We start from the raw sequence: 5886 nt of genomic DNA, 5'->3' as shown, positions 1-5886 counted from the left end.
GAGGTGGCCAAAGTACTGGAGTTTCAGCTTTAGCATCATTCCCTCCAAAGAAATCCCAGGGCTGATCTCCTTCAGAATGGACTGGTTGGATCTCCTTGCAGTCCAGGGGACTCTCAAGAGTCTTCTCCAACACCACAGATCAAAGGCATCAATTCTTCGGTGCCCAGCCTTCTTCACAGTCTAACTCTCACATCCAAACATGACCACAGGAAAACCATAGCCTTGACTAGACAAACCTTTGTTGGCAAAGTAATGTCTCTGCTTTTGAATATGCTATCTAGGTTGGGCATAACTTTCCTTCCGAGGAGTAAGCATCTTTTAATTTCATGGCTGGAGTCACCATCTGCAGTGACTTTGGAGCCCAGAAAAATAAAGTCTGACACTGTTTCCACTGTTTCCCCATCTATTTCCCATGAAGTGATGGGGCCGGATGCCATGATCTTCATTTTCTGAATGTTGAGCTTTAAGCCAACTTTTTCACTCTCCACGTTCACTTTCATCAAGAGGCTTTTGAGTTCCTCTTCACTTTCTGCCATAAGGATGGTGTCACCTGCATATCTGAGGTTATTGATATTTCTCCCGGCAATCTTGATTCCAACTTGTGTTTCTTCCAGTCCAACGTTTCTCATGATGTGCTCTGCATATAAGTTAAATAAACACGGTGACAATATACAGCCTTGACATACTCCTTTTCCTATTTGGAACCAGTCTGTTGTTCCATGTCAAGTTCTAACTGTTGCTTCCTGACCTGCATACAAATTTCTCAAGAGGCAGATCAGGTGGTCTGGTATTCCCATCTCTTTCAGAATTTTCCACCGTTTATTGTGATCCACACAGTCAAAGGCTTTGGCATAGTCAATAAAGCAGAAATAGATGTTTTTCTGGAACTCTCTTGCTTTTTCCATGATCCAGTGGATATTGGCAATTTGATTTCTGGTTCCTCTGCCTTTTCTAAAACCAGCTTGAACATCAGGAAGTTCACGGTTCACATATTGCTGAAGCCTGGCTTGGAGAATTTTGAGCATTACTTTACTAGTGTGTGAGATGAGTGCAATAAGTATTAATTAAAACCAGATAATGTTATTTTGGGCTTCCCAGGTGGCAGAATGGTAAAGAATCTGCCTACCAATGCAGGAGACTCAGGACACATGAGTTCAATCCCTGGATCAGGAAGATCCCCTGAAGTAGGAAAGGGCAACCCACTCCAATATTCTTGCCTGGGAAATCCCATGGACACAGCCCTCCAGGCTCCTCTGTCCATGGGGTCATAAAGAGTCAGACATGACTTAATGACTGAACAGCAGCATTGTTTCTTAAACCTTTAAGCTATTTAAACAACAGTGAATACCTGCTGGATATGCCGTGGTCTGTTATAGATATATTTGTGATTCTCTGAATCTCAACCATGCTGTCAAAAGGCTTACAAAATTTCCTAAAAATAACAAACTCTGATTTAATATATACAAGAGTATTCCAAGGATTAATAAGTCAAAGGAAGTTTTTAGGAGCTATACCAATATTTTGATTACCTAGGCAAATTGTCATTACAAGCATAGCTTAATGACTCCTCTTTGAGTTTGAACTCAGCTGTTATGGGGTCATCTGTCCAGGGAGAGAGTGCAACCCTTTCAGTGGTCGGTGAAGAGTATCAATATCCCTTGCAATGTTGTGCTTATGTGCCAAGAGGTTGCAATGAAAATCAATTCAATGAAAAAAGCTTTGTGCCCAAATCAGATGTCAAGTCCATGTCTTCTCCCACCATTATGGCCATTGGGGCTGCAGAGTCAGCCTTGAAAGATTCTAATTGGCATCATCAATCAGAAGCTGATCGTGTGTTGCAGTTGGCATGGGAATGGTTCCTCTTGGAGTTATTTCTGAAACTCCTTTGATGTTTCAAACAAAAGGTTACAATAAAGTTAGCCCATTCTTTGTCCCTCAGATTCTGATCAATATGGCAGCAGGGCAGGTCATCATTCAATATAAAGTCAAAGGCCCCAATCAAGCATTACCCACAGCCTATACCACAGAAATTTATGCAGTGGGAGACTCTTAGATTTATAACACATGACTCTATTGATGTGATGGTGACTGGAGGTACAGATTCTTGCATTAGCTGTTTATCACTTGCTGGATTTTCCAGAGCCTGGGCTCTGATCCTAAGTCAGCAGGTCAACCATTTCATTCAGATGTAGTTTTGTAATGGGAGGAGGTACACTGTGCTGGTGGTAAAAGAAACGAGCAGGCTGTACAAAGAAGGGACTGGATTTATGCAGACATTTTGAGCTATGGACTCTCAGGTGATGCTGGTCACATGACTGCCCCCAATCCTGGAGGAGAAGGTGCTTTAAGGTGTATGGCTGCTGCTATAAAAGATGCAGGTGTATAACCTGAAGAGATATCCTGTATCAACATGTATGATACTTCCACACTGTTGGGAGACACTGCTGAAAACAAAGCCATCAAACATCTTTTCAAAGGCCATCCATACTCCCTTGCCATTTCCTCCACCAACGGAGCCATGGGACACCTGCTGGGGGCTGCCGGGGACATTGAGGAAGATTGCCACCCTGGCTTGCTGTTATAGAAAACTGCCATCTACTTTAAACCTGGACTGTACAGAATCACAATTTGGTCTCAATTATGTTCCATTCAAGGCATGCACAATCCCCATTATCTACATCCTGCACCAGAGTGGTACATTTGGTACAACTGATGAACCCACAATGACACATTGTTATCATACAAAATCCATAGTTCACATTAGGTTTCACTCTATGTTGTGTACTCTATGAGTTTGGACAAATGTTTAATGAAATGTATTCACCATGATAAACTCATACAAAGTACTTTTACCATCCTAAAAATTCGCTGTGCTCTGCCCGTTCTACCCTCCCTTCCCTTTAATCCCAGGTGACCAGTGCTCTTTTTTTTTTTTTTTTTATTGTTTCTATAGTTTTGTTTTTTACAGATATCATCTAGTTGGAATCATATAGTATGTAGACTTTCAGATTGCATTCTTGCATTTAGTAATTTGCATTTAAGATTCCTCTGTGTCTTTTTATGGACAGATCTTTTTTTTCTTTTAGATACTGAATAACATTTCATTTTATGTGATGTACCACAGTGTATTCATGTTTCTACAGAAGAATGTTTAAAGTGGATCCAAGATTTTGTAATTATGAATAAGGCTGCTATAAAATATCCATATACAGTTTTTTGATGGAGGTAATGTATAGTTCACAAAATACCAATGACTGCTATTAAATTATATGATAAGAGTATGCTTAGTTTTGAAAGAAACTACTAAATTGTGTTCCAATGTGGCTGTATCATTTTGCATTTTGTCAAGAACAATAAATGAGAAATTATTCTCATTTATTTACCAGCAATAAATGAGAATTTCTATTGTTCCATATCCTCACCAGCATTTGGGGTTCTCAGTGTTTTATATTTTGGCCACTCTAATAGACACATAGGAGTTTCTCATTGTTTTTTAATTTGTAAGCAGTGTTGGAGAAGACTCTTGAGAGTCCCTTGGACTGCAAGGAGATCCAACCAGTCCATCTAAAGGAGATCAGCCCTGGGTGTTCTTTGGAAGGAATGATGCTAAAGCTGAAACTCCAGTACTTTGGCCACCTCATGAGAAGAGTTGACTCATTGGAAAAGACTCTGATGCTGGGAGGGATTGGGGGCAGGAGGAAAAGGGGACAACAGAGGATGAGATGGCTGGACGGCATCACTGACTCGATGGACATGAGTCTGAGTGAACTCCGGGAGTTGGTGATGGACAGGGAGGCCTGGCGTGCTGGGATTCATGGAGTCGAAAAGAGTCAGACATGATTGAGCGACTAAACTGAACTGAACTGAATGACATAAGATGTTGAGCATCTTTTAATGTCTATTTACCAAAGGTATGATTTCTTTGGGAGGTGTCTGATCAGGTATTTGTCTATTTTTAAATCAGGATGTTGGTTTTTTTTTTTATTTTTTGGGGGGGTCGGTTATACATTCTTTATATATTTTGGATAACAGTTCTTTATGTTTTCACACAAAAAAATTTCCCTATCTGTGGCTAGTCTTCTCATTTTCTTGACATTATCTTTCTCAGAGCAGAAGTTTTTAACTTTAATGAAATCCAGCTTATCAACTGTTTCTTTCATAAATTGTGCCTTTGGTGTTGTGACTTCATTTTTTTGCAAGTGTTTCTCAGCCCAGAATTAAGTGGAAAGTTGAAGCAATATAGTTTAAATTCTTGTTATAAAATTGCTTTTTGTGTGGGAAAATGAGAACTAAAGAGGTTTCAAAGGAAATAAGAATTATAATAAACATTTATTTAGTATGTGCAAAGTTTCTGGAAAACACCTAAAACCTTTGCATTTAATATTTGATTTAATCCACACCACACTTATATATACATAGTCTTATAATGTAACAATCACTTTACAAATTAGAAATGTGAAACTAAGAGAGATTCATTGCATTCCCAAGGACAGGTAGCTGGCTACTGTTAGAGCCAAGATTTAAACACAGAAAGATCCAGGACAGGATTCTGTAACACCATCATATTTATTCACTTCACTAATTCAAGAATGCTTCTGGAGAGCAGTGTGCAAGTGTTCAAGCTCACAAGGGGATTTGGTTATAGATGCAAGAAAGGGTTTCAGTGGTTTGAGAAAATGAAGCAAACGTCTTTTTCAGTATTTTTAGAGCCAAGTTCCTTGGCACCTCTCTCCTTTCATACCTTTTTATCATTTCATTATTAAGAGCCTTGGGTAATCATTAATTATGCACCATCAATTATGCTTATATTATCGTTTCAAATAGATACAATATCTGATTGATTTGACTAAAATAACCCCCTTGTTTAGTTGTCAGTTGGCATAAATTCACATGCAATGTGTTGCACAGTGATTCATTAGGAGTTGAAAACAGCAGCAACAACCTGAAGAACAGGAGGCGCAGACTCAAAAATAATTATCATTTTCATCTAGAAAGGAATTCCATTAAAACTGATTTTCCTTTGTCTAAAATTGTGATGAGGAGTTTGAGAATTAATGCTACCATAGACTTCATAGGGCACTACTACCAGGGAACACAAAACCAGGACCACTGGCAAAACATCTGTCCTCCAAGTAATTAAAACTCACTCCTATGTTGGGCCAAGGCTTTGATGGCAGGGTGATGGGTTCCCATGCTGGTGCTCTCATTACAGGGCTGACTGAATTTGACCCATAAGGCCAGGGAGTTCAATGAGCCACTTTCCCTTACTGACTGGAAGTGAGATTTCTGTTGAAGATGAATGAGGTGAATGGACAAATTTACTCTGTTTCTCTTTGTTTCTTTGATGATAACAATTTCACATGCCTACTATATACTAGGCATGCATTAGGAATCATACACAATTTATGCATATTGAATATTCACAATAATCGTAAGAAGTTTATTATAGTAACATATTTCCATAGGTACAAATTTGACAAGTGCCAAAGCACTAGAATCTCTGACAAGATCCTAAGTCTAATGGACTCAGATCTCTCCTATATTATCTCCCAGAACCTATGTGAAACTATTTAACCAGGACCTAGAAGAACCTAGAGATATTATTATTCATGTATGGGAGAGATAAGTTTTAAAAGTATATTAATATAATGTCTCACATTTCTAGTGGGGCTGCATTACTTAAGCCACTATTGGTCCAGAGACAATTTCAAACAAAGCATGGTTACACAATATATTTTCTGGAACTTTTTTCCTGTTATACTTGAATACCATTTGATATTTTTATTCTACATTTCTGAAGAGCATCAAAGCTATGGTGAATAACATAGTCTCTATGGCATTTTTGGAATATAAGTAATATTTTCATTCCCATTTTACAGATGTGAA

General features: G+C 38.7%; 1 pseudogene; it reads left to right on the top strand.

Moving 5' to 3' along the window:
- Positions 1 to 1405: 1405 nt before the first annotated feature.
- LOC102403074 lies at positions 1406 to 2883 on the top strand (annotated as a pseudogene).
- Positions 2884 to 5886: the final 3003 nt, after the last annotated feature.

Source organism: Bubalus bubalis, chromosome 7 (assembly GCF_019923935.1).
Source record: "Bubalus bubalis isolate 160015118507 breed Murrah chromosome 7, NDDB_SH_1, whole genome shotgun sequence".
NCBI classification, from domain to species: Eukaryota; Metazoa; Chordata; class Mammalia; order Artiodactyla; family Bovidae; genus Bubalus; species Bubalus bubalis.
The sequence above is the reverse complement of the archived record's forward strand: the minus strand, read 5'-3'. Positions and strand labels throughout refer to the sequence as shown.